The following is a 23,663-nucleotide window of genomic DNA, read 5'->3' on the forward strand; positions in this document are numbered from 1 at the left end:
TATAAGCAAATGAAAAAAAGAAAGAAAGAAAGAAAGAAAGAGAGAAAGAAAGAAAGAGAAAGAAAGAAAGAAAGAAAGAGATAATTTGTCCTGTGGGAACATCTCAAAATGGAAAGTATTAATTCTCCCATTTCCTTAATTTTTTTGCAAATGCAAAAATTATAATTCACTGGTAGAGCTCATTGAAGAATGTTAAGTTACAATTTGCCAGTGACTGAGGTAGTAGAGGCAATTCCTTCTCCCTTTGGTTGAACAATTGCCTACTTCTGAAGGACCATTTATTTGGTCTACAAGCTCCTTCAGGGGACTAACTCAGTGACAAGAGGAAGAGAGTTTCTGACTTGTCTACCGTGGGACTCTTCATCCTGAGTCAGCATATTCTTGGGACTCCTGTCACCTGCTCTTCCATTTTTCATTGGCTATTTTTCCCATGTTTATTAAGAACAAATCTTGCTTTGTAGTTCAGAATTTTAAATTTTTTTCAAATTCACTATCATAAAGAATGTTACATATTTTTTATTTTATTTTTTAATATCAAAGCTTGTGAATTTCTTGATTATTCTTTTTTTTAAGATTTTATTTATTTACTTGACAGAGATCACAAGTAGGCAGAGAGATGGGGGGGGAAGCAGGCTCCCTGCTTAGCAGAGAGGCACCCCATTTACTTCTTTTGATTTATACCTTTACTTTAAAACTTCTCTATGGAAAATCTGTATTCTTTTTACTCTTTATAACTTTATCTTATCATATTTATTCTCCATTGTTATATTTATTTAATTACTTCTTTGTCCATTACCTTATTACTTACTTTTCTTTTCATATTTTATTTTCTTCAAAAGATGTATCCCCTTTGATTATTTAACTTTTTCTTTTAATTTCCTAATTTTTCTTTTATGTAATTTTGTTGTTCCTTTTGATAACGGCCACAGCAGTGTAGCAGCAGCAGAAAGTAATATGGAGCATTTGTTTATTCATTCCGGAAAAAAAATACTATACGACCACAAATTACTAGGCACACTATTCAGGAGAAATATTGCTTACTGAATAATCCTTTCCTCAAGCTTTGGAGTTTGTATCATCACCAATATAATATGGATTTGGTGCAGTTTCTCTCAGCCATTTCTCCAAATATGAGATTATTCTCTCAGGATCCCCTGAGTGCAAGTGATGCACACAGAGCTTTGGGAAATGCACTCACCCCCCTGATTCTTTCCTGACAAGAGAACAGATATTCAAGAACACCCTTACAGGGCCATAGATAAGCCGGCTGATGAGCATGCTTTTGCCAACGTGTGTTCTTCTGAGTAATGCTTTTTTTTTTTTTATTATGTTTGCATTTGTGAACGACAAAGCTGACTGTATTTCCCACTTTGTTTTGACTGTTGAAATAGTCACGGATCTGTGGCCCACTTCTTGCAATTTATGGCAGGGATTTATAGGGTGAACGTAGTGTACTAAAGTTTACCTCTGGCTGTCTCTTTCCTTTTCCTATCCCTCTATTCAATCCGTCCTGATTTCTTTACTAATTAATATCCTTTGTGTTGTCTTTCCTCTTCTTTGCATTTTGAAAGGCGTTTTAAATTAGTTTTAAGAGTGAGATAGAGCCTTTTTTTATACTACAAAACATTTCTAACAGATTGTGTATTTTTGAGCAGAAATTATGCTCCATCTGCCTCTGCTGGCACTCAGTAGTATATACTACCTGATACAAAAAAGGTGTGAATTCTAGTTTAATTGATTCCAGAGCAGTTCTGTGTTTTAATCGTCATATAGAAACCAAGTGTTTAGATTCATATACACCCTCATTTCTGAAAATCATGTAATGAACATTGTTTCTAGGGTTGATCTCCATGGGGCTAGTGTTCTCAGGACAATAGCTTAAACGGTTTCTGGTTCCTATTCCTCTACCTAACCCAAGAGCTTAGGATCCACTAATCTAAGGCATTTTCTTTCACAAGTCAACTGACATTCACAGATTTTTTGCCCACTTAGTATTGTGAGGGTTCCTTATAGCTTTCTCTGTTACCTTGGAAAAAATGTTAAGTATTTTTCCTAAGACTAAACATTTCTTAGGGATATGTATAATGAGGAGCAGACTGCTGTAAAGTTATGGAGAGGAACAAGAAGAAAAAAAGGAGGAGGTTTTCAGGGAAATCTACATCAAACTATTTAAGCAGAAATGAATTTGAACTATTCTTATGGAGTAAAATAGCTTTATTATCCTGTACATCCCTAAACGTAGTGCTGTATCTGGGGAAAGATTTGATCAGAACTAAAGGCCAAATTCTTCAGGAAATATCTGGAGTGTAACCTCTTGCTGTCTCTTACCCTGAGGATATAGGGAAATTATTCACATATGCTCAGTACAATGAGAAGATTCCTTTCCTCTTCCTGTGCATAGCAAAACCAACAGCCACGGAAGGCACAGGCCAGAGAATCCTTTAGAATGAGCAGATCAACTCTTCTTTCTATAGGAAGAGTTAAGCATATGCCTCTATTCTTTAGAGTGCCTTTTAAATCTTAAATGCAATGCATCCCTGTTGACAACAAACTGGAAAGTTATGTGTATTTTTCTGAAAGCTCTCAGAACTTCAGATGGAGAGGCACAGGGGTATAGAAGGTAAATTACTGCATTGTATTTATTTATATGAAGCTGCCAGTAATTCTAGAAGGAAGTGTTACAGGTCTATAGATACTCACTTTAATTCTGTGTGGAATACAATAGTTGCCACCAGCCAAGAGGCAACTATATAACAAAATCATCATTTATCAGTGGTTATATACATGATAATTTAAATATGTTGTAGGGAAATTCAAGTAATATAAAAAAAACAATGTACAAACCTTTAAATGTAGGAAATTCCGTTCTAGATTTCAATTCACATCAGTTTAAATATAGTCACCAAAAATTATTTTATCCTAAAACCATTTTTTTTTCAGCAATAAGCATGATATATTCCATTCTAACCTAATATTTCACTGGGATCAAATTAAATAGTCTAAAAGTTAATATTACCGCCTTAACTACACAAATGATCTATTTTTGAATGTCTGGTCTATTTAGCCACATTTGGCCTTTACTAATGATTATTTATGAAATAATTAATTTAATTCCATCATATAAACATAGCTTGAGTGCTGTCCATCAGATGTTTGCATTTGCATATGCTAATATGGGACACCTAGCTCCCCATCCTCTCTGTCATCCATATACATGCTGAAGACCAAACTCTAGAGCTATCTATGGTGGGTCCTGCCTAGGGCCCCACTTCTCCCTTCCATGACCACACTGACAGCTTCAATATGGTTGATCTATCAGGGCCGTTTTTTATTTTTAAGTAAGCCAAACACCAAAAGAACCAAATTTTCTTGGTCACCCTCCTTACCCACAACATCTCCCTCCCCCACAGCCACACATATACATATACATATACAGATATGTATATGTATATATGTGTGTATGTATATCTATGTACATTATACATGTTTGTATATGTATATGTATATATGTGTATGTATATCTATGTACATTATACGTGTTTGTATATGTATATGTATATATGTGTGTATGTATATCTATGTATATATGTGTGTATATATGTATATATGTGTATGTATATCTATGTACATTATACATGTTTGTACATACACATACACATATATGTATGTATATTTTATCTGTATGTACATACACATACATATATATAAATATATATTTATACTCATATATACACACACATACATATATGGCTTTACTTACAACAAGAGCTGAAATAGTCATTATATGGCAATAGCCAACTTTACAGGGCTTTTTAAGCCAATATTGCCAAGATAGTGATTCTAAGAATAATATATTGGGGAAAATTCCAATTGCCTGTTAACCATTGGCTTGTTGATATTGAGAACAGGTGCCACTAGATATAGTTATTTTTAAACAATCCATTTTTATAGCCTTGCAAAGACATTCTTGCTCATAAGATGCTTTTCTCAGGGTGAAACCAAGATAACACCATAAATTTGGATATGTATCATAGAATACTCAGTATGAGTTTGAAAAATTTTACAGATAAATTTTGCTTATCTACAAATTACTAAGTAGAATTTCTTTTTTTAACAGGCCACTTTTGAAATTTATTATAAATTTTCCTTCAGTGAAGCTATATTCTTTTTCCCTCAAAGCCTGTAATTTAAGTCAGTGGATGATTTTTACTATATGGAATAAAAGAAAAATGATTTTTCCACATATGTGTAAGATTGTAACCATATGCACCCAATAGTGCAGTTTCTACTATGGGTTATATTACACCAAAATAAATGACAAAATTTCTGCCTGGAAAGCCAATATTACAGGGGACTAAGTGATGTAATAAAAATAACCAGAGTGTTGTCTGTTAACTTTAATTGGAATGTATTTTCACTGCAGTTTCCAGAATAAGATTAATATATATTAAGCAAAATAAAGGAAATTTAAATATATTAAATAAATTCAATAATTAAAATATGTGCTATTTGTATTTTATAAACTTTGCCCCCATTTTTGTATCAGCATTATTTTAAAAGAAATTAAGTAGGGACTATGATTAATTAGCATTGATTAATGAGTTTTGAGACACAGAATAAATAGGGTTCTCCTCTCCTCCTTGCTCCTTTAAGTAGTTTTATAATTGAGATTTGCCTTAAGATTAACTTTTACATAAAGTGGTTTTAAGTATTAAGAACTGCCTTAGATTAAACTTTTTTAAGAAAAAGATTTTTTCTAATACAATATTTGAAAACTACTGGAGAGTGTTAGAATATCCTTTTCCCAACTCTGGTTTTCTTGAGGAAGGATTTTTCCTCAACGCATTGGTGGTACCTACCCACCTCTACGACTACCCTGGAGTTACCTAGTTAATTGGTACCAAAACTTGTCCACAGTTCTGTGAGATGGGTTAAGCTCCAGAAGTCCACTACATGGATTCAACACATTTGTGTTTCCTTCTCCATTCAGATTACTGACCCAAATAAGTGTGTTGAATCTGAAGACTTAAAATGTCCAGTGGTGGAATGCTCCAAGGTTCAGGCTTGGGGTAGTCTCCTTTGTTGATTTCATTTGGTTTTCGTGATGTTATGTAACCTGGTTTTATCTGTAATAAATGGGATATTGTGGGCTTCCATCTTTGTTTTTATTTTTTTTAAATTGATTAGAATCTGGTCTGAGGATTAGAATGATGGTTGCTTCCAAAATTCCAAATGATTAAATGGCTTTCAAGTTTTTCTCCTCTATACAGAAAGAATAAAATTTGCTACCAACTAGTGATTGATTACTAGGAGTCATGCTCTATTTTATGTGATTTTCACATATGATATCTTTTAACTCCTCTATACTCCAACATAGTTGCTATTCTTATGTTCATTTTACTGATGAGGAAATTGAGACCCAAAGATGTTAGCTACTTGCTGAAGGATAAAACTAATAGGTGGAAGAGCCATGACTCAAATTTATAATTTGGTTTGATTTTACTTTTTTTTTTTTTTTTAGTTTTTTTTGAAAGATATACTTATTTATTTGAGAGAGAGAGAGCCTGCCTGATCAGGAAAATTGGCAGTGGGAGCAGGAAAGAATCCTTAAGGAAACTCCCTTCTCCAGGTGGGGTTTTCTCCCACGACCCTTAGATCATGACCTGAGCCAAAATCAAGAGTTAGACACTCAACTGACTGAGCCACCCAGGTGCCCTAGGTTCAGTTTGATTTTAAACTATCTTTTTTTTTTTTATTATAAGACTTTTAATGTGAAAAAAACTACATAATATAACACAATTAAATTAACATGTGAACTTTTTTGTATTGAGAAAAGTGCAATATTAAAAAAAAATAGGTACCTGCAGTTTAATCATCTTCTATCTGACCCCCCCTTCAATCTCCCATCTTTGATCAATCTAATGTTAATAAGTTGTTGTTTATCTCCTCAGAACTTTGTTCTTGCTCTTATAGAACTTATAAACACACACTGATAATTTGGGTTTTTAATTTATATATTCATAATCATAATCAGCAAATTACTACAAAAGTCTTTTTCTCACTATCATATATCCAGTTCTATTTTTAAGTTGAGTTATTTATATTTATTATCTTACATGAATTAGATTACATCATACCTGGCTATTTTTAAAGTTTTATTTTTCTCTTTACTTCCCTCTGTCCCCTCTTCATTCTGTGCAACAGCATACAGCAACTCAACTACCTATGTAAACATAGCTAAAACTGGCTGTACTTAAGTACTCTTCTACATACTTTTGTATTTATATAAAATATGTAGATTCATAACTTGAGTTTAGATAAATCAGGTTATAAGAACTCAATTTTACAAGGAGTTTCATTAACTATCCCTATTTTTCTTGCAGTTTTCTTATGATTTAAAAGACTTCTGAAGGATTTCCTTTGCTTCAGGAACAGATGGGCACTATCACATGAGAGCCACTCTCACAAAGTTTTATAGTTAATGCATTCTGTGGCAAGTTTTCCATTTGACGTCTCACAGTTTATAAACTCATAGCAATAAAGATATTGGGCAGCATGCATCCCAAGATGTTGTGCCTTTTGTTGATTATGGTATCACTTGCATTCTTTTCATGGGTTTCTTTAGTCTTTCCTCTTTTTTTCATTAAATGAAGAATTATATAAACTATTCATAGACACACATATTTTGCTTTAAGTACGGTTGAAAAATGCAAAATAGTCACAAAAAATTAAAGAGAAATGTTGGCAAAATAGAATGATTAAAGAATTTATAGGATTATTCAGCTTTTCTCTTTGATTTCAGCTTTGTAAGTTGTAATTTTCTAGTGATTTGTCCATTTTAAATTTGGCAGATAATTGTTTATAACATTCTCTCATTATCTTCCATATGTCTGATGTCCTTATATTGGCTAGTTGTGACTTGTGTCTTTCTTTTTAAAATTTTCTTTGTGAGTCTTGCTAGTGATTTAGCAATTGTATTATGCTCTAGGAACTTTTGTTCTCTTGATTCTCTTGATTATATGTCTTATTAATATCTGCTCTTATTACTTTTCTCACTTTTTCATTTTATTTTATTGTCCACTTTATAATATACTGAATAGGTTCTTAATATGTTAGTGTTTCACCCTTTCTTCTTTCCTAATATTTGCACTTAAAACTGTAAGTTCTCCTCTAAGTACTGCTTTAGTACATCAAAAACCTTTTGGTATGTAGTTACTTTATTGTCACTTATTTCAAAACTTTATTATTTTCTACTATGATTTTTATAGGTAGGCTATTAAGAAAACTACTTTTATATTCAATAAGTATGGCCATTTTCTAATATGTTTTTGCTTATGATTTCAAATACAATAAATTATGGTTAGAAAAAAATTGTATCATTTCACTCTCTGGGCATTTTTGTAAGACCTACTTTATTATCTACCATATGGTCATTATTTTTAGTCAATAATTGTAAATGTTTCTTGCATGTGTGCCTGAAAATAATGCTATACAGTATTTTTGATGGCTAGCATTCTACATATGTCCAGAAGATATATATATGTATTTTTTTAAAGATTTTATTTATTTATTTGACAGAGAGAGATTATAAGTAGGCAGAGAGGCAGGCAGAGAGAGAGAAAAGAGGAAGCAGGCTCCCTGCAGAGCAGAGAGCCCGATGCGGGACTCGATCCCAGGACCCTGAGATCATGACCTGAGCCGAAGGCAGCGGCTTAACCCACTGAGCCACCCAGGTGCCCCAGAAGATATATTTTAAAAATGTATTATTCAAACATCTATATTTTTATTAAGTGTTTACATAACCTAGCAATTATTTAGTAAAATGTTTCACTGTTATTGTGGATTTGTCTATGTCTCCTTTTAGTTTTATTAAATTAATAATAACTATTAAAATAATAAATCTATTAAATTAATAGCTTTAATAGTTTAAATTCATATTATCAGGTACAAATACATGTATAATTATCACATATTCTTGGAAATTGGCAAAAAATGTCATTATGATGTGGCCCTTTTAATCTTAAGCAGAGATTGTGCAGTAAAGCTTGTTTCGTTAAATTTCAACAAAGCTCTACCAGCTTTTTCATTTGTTACCCTTGATATAATCTTCTACTCCTTTATATTCCAACTTTCCACATCCTCATGTTTTAGAATATATAGCCATGACTTGCGTTTGCTGCTGCTGTTGATTTTTATTAGTATTCAACCAAATAAATGATAAAAGTCAATCAATTGTTTGGAAATGGACAAGGTATGTAATAGGTCAGTGTTTGCTATGGCAATGGGTTCCTTGTAATATAAATTGTAGCTGCATATTTCTTCTTCCATAGCTGCTGTGGGGTCTCCCAAAGAACAGATCCTGCAGACTGTATCTGTATGTGTTCAACACTAGTGATAAGCAACTAAAGATGAGCACCTGGTTTTGAAATACTGCACTCAGGGTTCTCTGTGTAAGTAGTTTTTCTGGCCTGAGAAGCCGATTATAAAGTAATCAAGTAAAGGATCATATTTATTCTTAAGGTTTAGAATGCATTGTTCTGTGAGCTGTAGAGCTTTCTCCTATTTTTCTATACTGCAAATTGTATTTGCCAACTACATGTATAATAAATACAATTGATAAGAAATTCAGACATGGAGGGGCGCCTGGGTGGCTCAGTGGGTTAAGCTTCTGCCTTCAGCTCAGGTCATGACCTCGGGGTCCTGAGATTGAGCCCCATATCAGGTTCTCTGCTTGGCAGTGAGCCTGCTTCCCCCTCTCTCTCTGCCTGCCTCTCTGCCTACTTGTGATCTCTCTCTCCATGTGTCAAATAAATAAATAAAACATTTTAAAAAAGAAAACAAATTCTGACATGGAAAGTTTGGGAAAAATGTAATATAAACAGATCAACTAGAGAGACACCTGTGTGGCTCAGTCTGCTGAGCATCAGACTCTTGGCTTCGGCTCAGGTCATGATCTTAGGATCCAGTCCCACATGGGGCTCTGCGCTGGGTGTTGAGATTGCTTGGGATTCTCTCCTTCTCCTTCTACACTCCCACCCTCCACCAATTAGCACTCTTTCTCTCTTTTTCAAATAATAAATAAATAAATCTTTTTAAAAAAATAAATAAAATAAAGTCCAAACTATATGAGATTACAGTCAAAAGTACATTAAATACTCCTAATTCTGAGAAATACACTAGTTTTGGGAACATGACAATTTTACGAGGTACTGAATGAGAAGGGAATTTTCTCTTCTCATCATGAATGATGGTTTTCTATTCCAAATCGTAAATGATACTCAGAATATGATATTTTGAAAAGTGTATAATTAGAGAATATGCCTCATGTGATTATTGATTCTTCTTAGAAATGCTGGGTTGAAATGAAAATATAGTAAGGATTAACAATGGCCTTTATATTTCAGGGTATCTAATTATCTGGCTGGCCCAGAGGGAGTCACAATACCCTTTTGGAGGAAATACAGTAAGAAGACACATTTAGATAATTTTATAGCTCAATACAAATTTTAGCAGGTGATCACAGTTAATCATTACAAATAAAATGAACATATTATTTGGATGCAGCTAACACAGAGATTGGACAATGCAGACCAGATAAAAGAGAACAGTCACAGAACTCAAGATGGTAAAGAGACTGAGCCAAAGGGAGCAGGAAATCAGTGTGAAAACACAATTCCTCAGAAAATTCATTGAAACCTTATCTAGGGCATTGGATAGTCCATAAAACTAGCCATGAGGACTTGAGCCAGCTTGATCATTTGATCGAAATATCAAAGCACACAGTAACCTCAGCTGATAGCTTGGCTAAATTTTGATTAATTAATATTTAAAGAAGAATTATCTTGGTGATTAGACTAAAATTCTCCCAGGAGATCAGAATGAAAATGCTTAATTGTTAAATCTGACACCTTAGAGGATGAACAGTTTTAAAAATAGGAGAAGTATTATATAAAATGGGAACATCAGTCTTCTGAGTTTCAACATGTCAATGACCTTTTTAGAACATGTTTATATTAAAAATTCCTTTTGTTCCCATTCATAAATGCCAAAAAGCATATTTCACTTAATTTCATTTCAGAGAAAGACTAAAAAGACTGTTTCATATCTTATTTAAAAGCTGTTGCAATAAAGATTATAAAAAATTGAAGCCTTATTCTTAGGTACTTGGAAAAAAGTATTAATAAAGAAAATTAATTGTGAATGAAATATCTCTCAGAAATACATATATTTTAGATTTTAAAATACTGAAGTATATATATATACACAAATTATATATATACAGCTTGATGAATATTCAGAATGAACACACCAAACTTGTCAGTGTACACACAGACACACACACACACACACACCACACACACACACACACACACACACACACACACCTGTTGTGACTATCTGGATTACACTTACTTCCTGGACCAATATGAGAATAACTTACATTTTTACATGACTGAGTCCTCAGTGATGCAGTATGAAATCCTCAGTGAGAAGTTCTAGTTCTTCTAATTCATCCACCCACCTTACTTTTTTTAAAATTCTGGATTTTCATTTATTTATTCATTCATCCACACTTACATTTGGAGACACAGTCATGGATAAGCCTCTCTTTTATTCTGTGAGTAGTTTTAAGCTAACGGGGTAAACGAGATATGCATATAAATGACAATAATGCAAGTTGAGTCATTTTAAATTCTTGGAAATGGCACACATAAAGTAAAAACAAAATTCAAAGAAAATAATGAGTAGAAAACACAATCAAGAATGACTTCAATGACTTCATGGAAGAGAAAGCTTTTGAATTAGTTCTTGAAGAAAGGAGCCAATTAAAATATCCAGCGAGAGGGTAATAACATTGTGAGCACCGCATGAAGTCATGATGGCAAAAATGTGCACAGAACAGGTAAGTTGCTGGGTCTCACAACCAGAGTTTTTGTTTCAATATGTCTGGGGTGGTTGGGCCTGAGGATTTGCATATCTTACAAGTATTCATGTGATACTGCTGGTCTTGAGGATTACATTTAGAGAACCACTGCTGTTGCAAAGTAGTCCCCCTTGGTGCAGGCAGAAGTTTCCCTGAACTCCTGGGATCACTCTAATCTATGATATCTGGATTATATACCTCATCTGAACAGTATCTGTAGCTTGGATGCTCATGTTGTACAGGCCTGGATCCTATGCTCACCTTTGTATCTTGGAGCAGATCACATGGAATGAAAGAAGTAAGAATCCGAAAAGGATATTTTAGACACCATTCCAAAAGTGAAGGAGTACTAGGCAAACACAAATATTCATCAGTGTGCTTTAATTCACAGCTCTTTAAATTGGTTGAATTATTAATAAAAACGTATGTTAAATTCCCCATTAAAATAACTTTAAATGATTACAGTTTCCTTGAAAATGTGGCATTTGGACTTTAAAATCTAGTAGTATCAACCATAACATGGAAGAGTATATGTGTTTTCAAAACATTTCAATATATAATGCATAATGGTTGAGAAGAAACATTTATTTGTAAATTACAACCTGAAGATGAGGTTAATTCAGAAGAACTTATTGCCTAGCTGAACTTGGGTAGCATTCACTTTGTAAGTTATGTGAATGGAAACCATGCAGTTGTGCAACATAGCTGATCCTTAATTACATTCAGAATTTTCCATGAGGTATACCTCATTAGGCAGATAACCGGTTTTGTGGATTTGACATTTTATTGGTCACTGTTATAACAGAGTTTTCTTAAAGAAAGGTTTTTTTATTAATCTAGAAAATATTTCTTCCTTGGCAGATATGATTTCCGCCAGTCTAGATGGAGCCTGCTCTAAAAACCCTGGGTGTGGATCTGGATTCTTTCACATGAATCCTTTCTTGGAACATGATGACTAGAGTTCTAGAATGTCTGCATTCTCCACAAATCCACAATATTCCTATGGGACTGTGATAAACTTACTTACTTTATAGTATTAACTTAAGGAGTTATAGAGTAACATTTTTTTTATCTCTTTCGACATACATTTAGCAATGGCATATCAGCAAGAGATAGAAAGCCTTGCAGCAATTTTACCACCAGCAAAAATGGCTTATGGAGAAAAAAAAATATTAAAGCCCACTTCAAGTTCAACTTGTGAAAACTCAGTGTCCAGACACAGATAAAGTGATTTCCAAATAAAATGACCATGTGAGGGATATTTTCTCACATTTTAATTCTTTGGGAAATGGGTAATTTCAGAAAAATAGGGAAAGCAAGGGAGTAATTCCTTAGGCAGACATGCTATCCTGTGAACTTGCCCTTGTGAAAAACTGCCCATGAGCATATTTAAGGGCTTATTGTTCTGTTTTCTGTGTATATGAGGTATGATCATACATCTGGGGAATGAGTTATGAAATGGAAAATGTCCCCTGGCCTGAGACTACCGACGTAGCTGTTCCGGTGTTGCTTTGGCATGGTGACAACATTCAAAAGTTCTTCTTAGTGCAGCCAGAATTGAGAGTCTCAATTTCTCTCAAAAAAGTAAGGTAAAAACAGTCTGAATTTGCACATGTTCCTTGTCTGATTTTATAATCTTGACCAAGAAATCACAACAGCACCTTAATGCGTTCAATTATAAGATAGTTTTGAAGCATCCTTTCTCATTTTTTAAATTTGCTTTCAAATGTTATTTAATATCCAGCTAAATAACAAGTAAAATATGTGTGAATATTTGTATCGCTGTCCAAAAGACATAGATGAGTAGCAATGAAATAAATATGATGACTCTTTCCTTGGCTCTAGGTTTGTTGGTTATGGACAAAAAAAGTTAAGAAGTGTGTTTTGTTGTTGTTGTTTTAATAATGCTCTATCTCTATTATTTGGAGATGATTTATCCAGTTGTCAACCTATTTAATCTAATTTCCTAGTAGTTTGTAACTAGGTGGTATGAAGAGAAACATGAGGGGATTTCAGCATAAACCTATTAACTTTCTATTACTACTTAAGTTTATTGGAAAAGAAAAATGTGCATGTACTAAAGTATTTATGAAAATGTTATTTTGTAATCTCTTAATACTGAACTATTTTTTCTAAGGCTTAAAGATTATAAAATGGTCATGAGATTCCTTTTTTTTTTCAATTTAAACATGATTTTTAGAAATTTGCTTAAACAGGACAGCAGCAAGATGGTGGAATAAGAGATTCTCTCCTCATATCCCACCATAGTATCAATAATTTGGCAGCCATTCATGGACAAAGATGCTTCTGTGGGAACTTTGGGATCCAGGTAGGAAGTTTGGAAGCCATGGTGGAGCCCACAACAAAGGAAGGTCATTTAAGAAGGCTGGCCCATGTCCAGATGGCTGGCTTATGAACCATGGTTCTGGTTATAGAACAGCCATATCCCCTAGGAATTTGGCTACAACCCCACTAAGTCCTGGTCTTGTCATCAGCACCATCCACTAAGGGACATAGGAGAAGCCCTCCCACCTCATGCCTTGGGTAACAGGTCTGCCAACTTCAGTCCCATCTGTATACCATGAAGCAACACATGGACCCACTCCAGCCACTGGATACACATTAGAAAGCAATGTAAATAGCAACATGGATAACATAAAATATGGTGGGGGAGAATATAAGTATAAAGTTTTTGTTTGCAATCAAGTTGTTATCAGCTTAAAATAGATTGCTAAAGTATAAAATGTCTTATGTAAGCCTCATGGTAATCACAATGAAAAACCGATGCTAGATATGCAAAAGATAAAAAAAAGAATTTGAGCAAAAATTAAAAAAAATCAAATCAGAAAGGGAGGTAACAAGAGAAGAAAGGAACAAAGAAACTATGAAACAAAGAAAACAATAAAATGATAAGGGTAAGTCTTTACCTACCAATAATTACTTCAAATGTAAATGGATTAAATTCTCCAACCAAAAGACATATAGTTACTGAATTAGTAAAAAAAAAAAAAAAAAAAAATACAATCAATAATATGTTGCCTATAAGAAACTCACTTTACCTTTAAGGAAGCACACTGGCGAAAGGTGAAGGGATAGAAAAACCCTATTCTATGCAAGTGATAAACCACCAGAAGAGAACAGGGGTGACTATACTCACTTCAGTGGAGACAGCCTTGTCAAAATCTGTCACAAAAGACAAAGAAGGTCACTACAGAATGACAGAGGTGTCGGTTCATCAAGAGTATATAATAACTAAATATACATGTATCCAACATCAAAGCACCTAAATATATATAGATGAAGCAAATATTAACAGGTCTAAGGTAGAGACAGCAATGCAATAATAGTAGGACTTCAATATTCCACTACTAACAATGGATAAAACATTCAGACAGAAAATTAACAAGGACATACTGGACATCAGTCACACTTTAGAACAATGGACTTAACAGATATACTGGACATTCCATCCAAGGCAATCTTAAAATTTATATAAAACCATAAAAAACACTGCATAGCTAAAACAATCTTGAGCAAGAATGAAGCTGGAGGCAGCACACAACCTGATTTCCAACTATATTACAAAGCAGTAGTAATCAAAATAGCATGGGATTGGTGTAAAAACAGACAACCAAGAGAACAAAATGCAGAGCCCAGAAATAAACCCATGCGTATGTGGTCAACTATCGGTGACAAAGGTGCTAAGAATACACAGTAGGGAAAGGACAGTCTCTTCAATAAATGGTGCTTAGAACAGTGCGTTGTATCCACATGCAAAAGAATGAAATTAGGCCCTTATCTTATACCATACACAAAAATCAACTCAAAATGTACTAAAGATTTGAATGTAAAATCTGAAACTGTAAAACTCTTAAAAGAAAATATAGAGAAAATTTCTAAACTTGGTCTTAGCAATGTTTTTTTTTTTTTTTGGTATGGCACCAGAAGGAGAGGCACCTGAAACAAAAATACACAAGTGAGACTACATCAAACCAAAAAGCTTCAGCACAGCAAAGAAAACAATCAATAAAATGAAAAGGTAACCTGTGGAATGGGAGTATTTGTAAACCACCTATCTGACAATAGATTAGTATCCAAAAATATATAAGGGCCTCATAAAACTCAACAGCAAAATCCACCAAAATTTTATTAAAACTTAGTCATATGGACATTGGGGAAGGTATGCGCTATGGTGAGTGCTGTGAAGTGTGTAAACCTGGTGATTCACAGACCTGTATCCCTGGGGCTAATAATAAATTATATGTTAATTTAAAAAAAATTAAAAAAAAAAAAACTTAGTCAAAGGACTTGAACAGACATTTTTCCAAAGAAAGCATACACATGGCCAAAAAGTACATGAAAACATGCTCAATAACATCAGGGAAATGCAAATCAAAACCACAATGAGATGTCTGACCTCTTGCCTGTTAAAGGATGGTTCTTTTTAATTTATTTTTTTTTTTTTTTAAGATTTTTTCTTTGTTTATCTGACAGAGATCACAAGTAGGCAGAGAGAGAGGAGGAAGCAGGCTCCCTACAGAGCAGAGAGCCCGATGCCGGGCTCGATGCGGGGCTCGATCCCAGGACCCTGGGATCATGACCTGAGCTGAAGGCAGAGGCTTAACCCACTGAGCCACCCAGGCGCCCCTATAGGATGGTTCTTATCAAAACCACAAGAGATAGCTAGTGCTGGTGAGCCTATGAAGTAATTGGAACCCTGTGTACTGTTTGGGGGAGTAAAAATGGTATGCCTGCTATGGAAAATAATATAGAAGTTCCTCAAAAAATAAAACATATGACTATCATATCATCCGATAACTCCCTCTGGTCATATATTCAAAATAAATCAAGTAAGTTTCTCAAATAGATGGCTGTAGTCTATGTTTGTTGCAGTATTATTCACAATAGAGAAGATATGGAAACAATCTAAATGTCTATCAACAGATGGATGGATAAAGAAAATACATTGTGTGTGTGTATGTGTGTGTGTTGTGTGTTGTGGGATAGTGTTCATTTATACAAAAAGAATGAAATCTTGCCATTTGCAACAACATGAATGAACCTGGAAGACATAATGCTAAGTGAAATAAGCTGGACATGGAAAGGTAAATGCCCATGATTTCACTTATACATGGAATCTAAAAAAAATCAAACTCAGAAACAGAAAAATGGTGGTTCCTAGGGGGTTGGGATTGGAGGAAATGAGATGTTGGTGAAAGTGGACAAACTTTCTGTTTTAAGGTGAAGGAGATCTAGGGATCTAATTCACAGTGTAGTAACTATAGTTAATAATACTGTATTTATTGTATTCTTGAGATTTGTGAAGAGAGTAGATCTGAAGTGTTTTCACCACATGTACACACACACTCACACACACACACAACTGGTAACTGTGAGGTGATGGATGTGTAAAGTAGCTTGGTTACAGAAGTCATTTCACAATGTATATATATCATCATGTTGGATACCTTAAATATTTATGTTTATATTTGTCGATTATACCTCTAGGAAGTTAAAACATTGCTTGAACAAAACACTAAATTTACCAGTTTGGTTAAAATGGCTCATTTTCCTCTTCTACTCTTTGCTTGATTTCTGGATATATATTTTTCTGAAGAAATGTAAATTTAGATGGAATTAAAAGACACACACTAAACTATTAAAGGTAATAGAAAAAAAGATGAAAGTAGTTTTATTTTGTAACTTTGCCCTGTATTATTTCTTATCAGGCATACTAAAATATTGTAATGCTTGAAAAATTTCAGTAATAACTAGAGTCACAAAACGTAGGTACTTGGATAGGAAAATTTATATTTCTATAGCAGTTACCAAACTTGGGAAACAACAAATGTTCAATTTCCTTAAATTGACTGCTAATTTGCAAGAAAGGAAATATTTTATCCATTGTCATTCTTGTACTAAAATTTAATTCTGGTATGATTAACAGAATTGGGTAATGTATTATTTTCGGTGAGATAATTTTGCAAAATCTCTTCATCTGCAGTTTTATTGATTTAGCTGACTTTATACAATGAAACCTGAAGCTATGATTTGACAGAATATTTTATAATGTATGTATTTACTTATCCACTATAGAACTGGAATTTTCTTTGGTTGTAACTGCTCTTAAATTACTAGATTTCTAAGTTTAAAGTACAGACACTGAATTTCGTAAGTTAAACATTAAGAAAATGAAGTTGTTCTCTCAGGCAGATTTTCGAGGTGGGCATGTAATGTATGTAAAGACTCTTTGTATGTAATGTATGTAAAGATCTTTCTCTGTAGCTGGCTTAATAACAATAAATACTTCCTCTTTGTTACATGTAAAGGTAGATATTTCCTTAAAATAATATGTACTTAGATGCACCACATTTTTAAAAAAGATTTTACTTATTTATTTGACAGACAGAGATCACAAGTAGGCAAGGAGGGAGGCAGAGAGAGACAGGAGGAAGAAGGCTCCCTGCTGAGCAGAAAGCCCAGTCAGGGCTCAATCCCAGGACCCTGGGATCATGACTTGAGCCGAAGGCAGAGGCTTTATCCCACTGAGCCACCCAGGCTCCCCAGATGAACTACATTTGAAATAAAAAGAGATGTCCTGATATTTACAGTGTGTTAAATTACAAAATCTCTCTCCTATTTCCCTCTTTTATTTGTTCTCTTTTTCTTAATTGTATTTACAATAACAATCATGCATGAGTTTTGAAAAATACAGGCAACAGTGAGCAATTTCATGATTAAAAACAAGAAAGAAGGAATTACGGATGCTTCTCAATATCTGTTAACAGAAAAACTTGAAGGATTTTTTGTTTATAGAAAGTTATCACATACTATTCTGCAGGTGACTTTCGGGATAACCTAGGAATGGGTGTTTTCATCAGAGAAATGGTTAAGACAGAGATATTAAGTCACTGAAGTCAGCGTCTATTTGCATTACTTTTGAAGTAAAATGGTACTGATACCAATAATGACACCTATTTTTTTTAAATTGAGCAATTCAATATTTTGTTATGTACTTCAACAGTGATGAATAATTTGGGAGTTCTCTTCATTACAGAAAATTATTAAGTCCTAACTTCAAAAAAATTTTTAATGTACTGGGGACTTTTGTGGTTCTTGAATTTTAGTTTCTTTTTGGCACACCAGGAATCACTCATTCATATCTGTGCTTACTTAGAATATTTCTATATAATATTTTTCATAGTAAAGTATATTTTGCTTTTTCTAGCAGATACTGAGAAGCAGCATGCTGCTTTTTTACAAGTGTGTTCACTCTTCATGTATAAAGGCATGAATATCATTTTCTACCTTGCTCTTATAATTTGTGCTCCTTCCAAACACACCTCTGGATTTTACAATATTACTCCTTCTTTGTCCTGTTCTGTCAACTCAAACTTTACAAACCAAGCCTTGTCTTCAGCTTCCAAATACTAGTCTAAGAAAATAGATGGGGTCATTATTTTAGGGACCTCACCTTCTATTAAAGCCAGAGTTGATTCTCATAAGGAATTCAAATGGTAGAAGATTTTAAATACTGATCAGTAACTTTCAACGTTATCACTTAATTAAGAATATTTATCTTCCTTGGCAAATTGCAAGCAAAAACATACCCAGGGCATAGATTAATCCAATCACATGAGTACATATTTGCAATAAGAATGAGGTCTTTCCTGAGGATATTAAAGTGAAATATATAATGGGTCTGATAATATGTGTAAGCTAAATATTTTCCTTCAGAAAAGGAAGGCACAGATTTTTTGATATGAAATCTGCTCCCTCTCCTTTTTATTCCCCTCTCCTCATGTTTAGTCTTAGGACATTGACAGAAGCTGAGAGTAACTGAAGTTGCTATGGAGTCAACATGTATCATCGATTCTTCCTCTCCTCAAATCAATGAAAAAAACAAACCAAAAGAAGGTCATCACCTGCCTGCTTTCCTTCCTTCCTCCTTCCACTCTCCCTCCCTCCTTTCCTTCTTATTTCCTTCTTTCCTTCCTTCCTCCTTTTCCCTTCCTTCCTTCTTCTCTTTCTCCCTTCCTTCCCTTATTCTTTTTTCTTTTCCTTCTTTCTTGCTTCTTCCTTCCTCCTTCTATTTTTTAAATTAAATTTAATTTAATTTTTTAAAGATTTATTTATTTATTTATTTGACAGAGAGAGATCACAAGTAGGCAGAGAGGCAGGCAGAGAGAGAGAGAGGAGGAAGAAGGGTCCCCGCTGAGCAGGGAGTCTGATGCGGGGCTCCATCCCAGGATCCTGAGATCATGACCTTAGCCGAAGGCAGAGGCTTAACCCACGGAGCCACCCAGGGCCCCCCAACCCATTTTTTTTTTAATAAGCCTTATGCCTCAGAGAAAACTCTTTAACTAGAAGACCATTAATGGGATTCTGTTTGATATGACTTCTGAAATCATAAATTGTCTTTGAAAGCCAACCCAGGAACATGGTTCTTTTAGAGGTAAATAGTCCCCAGTTTTCTAAGAGTTTAAGGCAGTTATACTTAAAATTTCCTCTTTGTCCTTCTCCAGATTTCTATGAGAAATCCAGCAAGAGAAATTGACTGATGATCTTTTTTAGGATCTGTTCATCTTAAGAGAGCCTATAGCAACACACAGCTTTAATGTTGCTAATAGTCAACATTGCTTTATATCACCCTGAAAGAGAAAAGCAGTAATTCAGGTGCAGAGGCTAAATTATAATCATAAAGTGATATATTTCTAATACACTAAAGTGGGCACTAAAGACTTATTATTTAAACTTCAAATACAGGTAATGGATAGAATTTTAAAAATATTTTTGAAAACACCCACTGAAAATTGAACTTATTTAAGGGGTCATTTAAATAAATATTAGCATTATAAATTACACACCCACACTTTCTATTCAGTAAAGATGTAAAGACTATAGAACAGAAGGCTTTGGAATATAAAAATACATTTCTGTACATAGGAAATAGTTTGAAAGTTTCATAAATATGGAAATTAAAACCCAAATGACTCAGAATAGAAGGTAGGTCATTTATCAATTATACATGCAAACTTTTTTTTTCTTAAGCAGAACTTCTAAATGAGCTTTTGTTTCCAATTTAAAACTAAATCTGTGTAGCACTCAATATTGCAAAATCAAAAATGAGATAGTATTGTTTACAACTTAGCCTAGGTGTTAAAATTATCTTCAAAGTTTGTTAATCTAATTATCTACTTTGTCAAAATATGTAGTGGTCAGTAAGCTTTTTTGTGTAGTTTTTTAGTTTTTAGTGATGTGCACTTCCTACCTCCCTCATTGTGTTTAGAATGAATGCACTGTTTGTGTATACAGCAAACGACCATCAGACCCTCTCTACTTAATGGAGTTTAGTCTAGAATTGCTTGCTGTAAACAAACATGAGAAAAAGGTCACTTGCTTTCCCCAGGAATGTGGTCTAGTGTCTGAAGTTTTGGTTTTATGAGCTTAGCATGTTCCTTCAAATGACTTTCAATTTCATAAAACAGACTGTAGATGTTTTAGTGATTTTTTTAATGTGTGATAAGCTTATTGGAACTTAAGGCAGCAATTTAATTTTGATTTATCAAAATTAGAATATATCAGAAATATATTTATTTTTTTCAGTAGTATTGAGGAAAATGGAAAATACACGTTGCTTCTTTTGTTGAAAAGTTGAATTCCAATCAATTATTTATATATGATAAGCTTACTATGGGCCAACCACTGTCCTAAGTGATGTAGGAACTTCTCAGCGGAAGTAGGTTTTGTCACCAAGAAAGTGGCAGTTTGAAAGCCCAGGGATGGCTGGAGTCACAGAGTTAAGAAATTACTGATGTTTAACTGCTTCCTTCCCAAAGTGACCTTTAACTACATGTTGTGGCCAGTGTCTGCTTGATGACTGACACGAACGTGCAAGGACGCTAGATACTGCACTGCTTTCCTGACACTACCCTGCAGGTCTCTTCATTTTTGTGGCTTTTCCTTATTACTTTCCATAGAGAAAAAAAACTAAAGCTTGAAAAAGCTAAATACAAAACATTAATTTTTCTTTTCTTTTTTTTTTTTAAACATTACTTTTTCTATTTGAAAAATATATATTTTGGGAATGGTCAGCTTAATTATATAGACAGTTGATTCAGGTATAGCCACTTCTACTAGAAGTTGTTAAGATAGAAGACAGTTGGAAAAATAATTAGGAAAAGGACTTATTTTTGTCAATTAGCATAAAGTGTGGTATTTCAACTACCTCTTAACAAAGTCATACAAAACTTATTTTTTTACTCTATTTTCTTCTACATTTCCTCAAAACCATATTTTTGATTTTCAGCCATCATCAGAAATACAGATTTGAAAGAAGTAAGTTCCTGGCTTAAATATTCTGAGAGGAGTATAGTGAGTAGCAAAATGGACTCAGTAGAGAGCTATTATGAATGGCTGCATTTTACCTCAGGGAATTTCTAATAATTGTAGGATCTAGTATTCTGGTGCCCGCTTTGAGGTCCAGGGTTAAGAGGGGACCACTGAATTTCTATGTCTTGAGCAATTGAATATGAAGTAGAGGTGATTTATGAGGTGAAGAGGAAGTAAACACATATGTTTTAAGGCTCAAGCAAAGTACTGGATATGTTATCTGGGGAAAGATAGTTAACCTTTTAGTTTTACCACTTGTTAAAAAAAAAAGTATGAAAATACAAGTCTTATGTACTTCATTGAGTTGATATGAGCTTACATTAAAATGTTAGGAAAAGGTCTTTGGAAACTTTTAAGCTTACTATCAAAAAAAGTTCTAAAATTTTACCAATCATTATCAACATCATTTCATGCTTCTTTTGCCCCCAACTTTTATATTATTCTACCAAATAATATGTTTCAAATCTGAGCCTCCAATGTGAAAATATAGAATGGGAATTTGAAAAACCAAATCCATGCTCTCATTGAGTGCTCCTTTATAAACTGGTTACGTTGCACATTGTCCCTGGGAGTGTGTTATGTTGGTGGGGAAGCTGGCTGAGTGGCAGTGGCATCCCAAATCCACACTGTCCTAAGGACAGGGGAGCTGTGGTCACTGCAGCTCTCCCACTACTCAAAGCATTCACCAACTCTCTCTAGAAGGCTGAACTAGCTGATCCAGGAACTCATTTCAATGGCCAAATTCGATGCTAGTATATACCACAGTTAGAGATGAAATAGTGATGTTGAGTAAAGTATTTTGGAAAGTAGGTAAAAAAAAGTCAAGAGTGGAAGTTTTGAAACTAAAAAATGAGTCAAGGGACTCATTACTTTATGCTGAGATTTTCCATTTACAAAATACTTTCTATTAAATTAAATTAATTAATGTGAAGGAGACTTTAATACAACTGGGTATGTAGAAAGTCATATCAGGGGAGCCTTTTCTTTTTAACATATTCAAGAAAAAAAAAACTTACTTTAAAAGATTTTATTTATTTATTTGTCAGAGAGAAGGAGAGAGAGAGCACACAAGCAGGCAGAGAGAGAAGCAGGCTCCCTGCCGAGCAAGGAGCCCGATGCAGGACTCGATCCCAGGATGCTGGGATCATGACCCAAGCCGAAGGCAGCAGCTTAACCCACTGAGCCACTCAGGCATCCCGAAAAAAACCTTATTTTAACAGGACATATATATTTTAAAATTTTACCAGGGCATTATATATACACAGATATATTTCTATTGATACTTGGGAAAATATGATTGAGAATAATGATTGAGATCTTAAATCCGGAAACAGAAAATTCTGAGTTAAATCTCATCTCCTCTCAGTTCTATCACATAGCTATAGGAATTTCTTCCCCACTTCCTTATCCTTAGTTTCTCATCTGTAAAAGAACGATAGACTAGCACCTAACTAATCGGATACTTACCAAGATTAAATAAGAATATATATAAAGAGCTTAGTAAAGAAACACAGACTATGTGAATAAAATATAGCTATTGGTATGACCAATGAGAATTTGACTGGTATTTAATATTAAATATATTTAAGGTGGGAGATTTGGAGCTTTTTTCTAAGCATTCTAAAGCTAAATAGCATATTGATGAAAAATATGATCACCCCTTTTTTATTGACTCTATACCAATCTTTTATATTTCTATACTTACTTGCACTAAACTACTTTTCAGGAGTTTTCTCATCACATGTTTTTGGAAGAACTGAAGAAATATTAGATAATGTACTAAAGTAGAAAGTGAGCAACTAAAACAGAAGGGGAAAATAGAAGAGAGGGTTGTGTGCTTTCCCCTCTAGTTTTGGTAATATTTTTATTTGTCTTAATAGTTGAAATGGAAATGTGATTTCCAAAATGTGGAGGTGTGATTAAGGAAAATGAAGACTGAAATAAATACTAATTTTAAACTGAAAACTGGTAAAGGGTCACTAAGCTCAAGTTATATTTGTAGGGAAGAAGGGATATAAACATGTTGGATCTTCAGCAATGCCTGCTTTAGGGATCCTGTTCTCACAAGGTTTTATGTTAAAACACAGTAAAGCAAGATAAAGAAGTCATTAGGTATCTCCCTATTCAAGGAGATACATTTGTAAATAAACAATTAAATAAATTTCTAAATATTAGGCTGGATAATGTACTGTTAGACAGAAGTGATGGAAGTTCTGTACTTTCTTCCAGAAAGTAGAGAGGGGGGTGTCACAAGAAGCTTTACTGAGAAAGTGACTTTGAGCTTTTCAGATGTTGATGTTACACAGTAGAAAAGAGATAAACACGTATGACTGTATAGTTATATATG

The sequence above is a fragment of the Neovison vison genome, chromosome 5 (assembly GCF_020171115.1).
Source record: "Neovison vison isolate M4711 chromosome 5, ASM_NN_V1, whole genome shotgun sequence".
Taxonomy (NCBI): Eukaryota; Metazoa; Chordata; class Mammalia; order Carnivora; family Mustelidae; genus Neogale; species Neogale vison.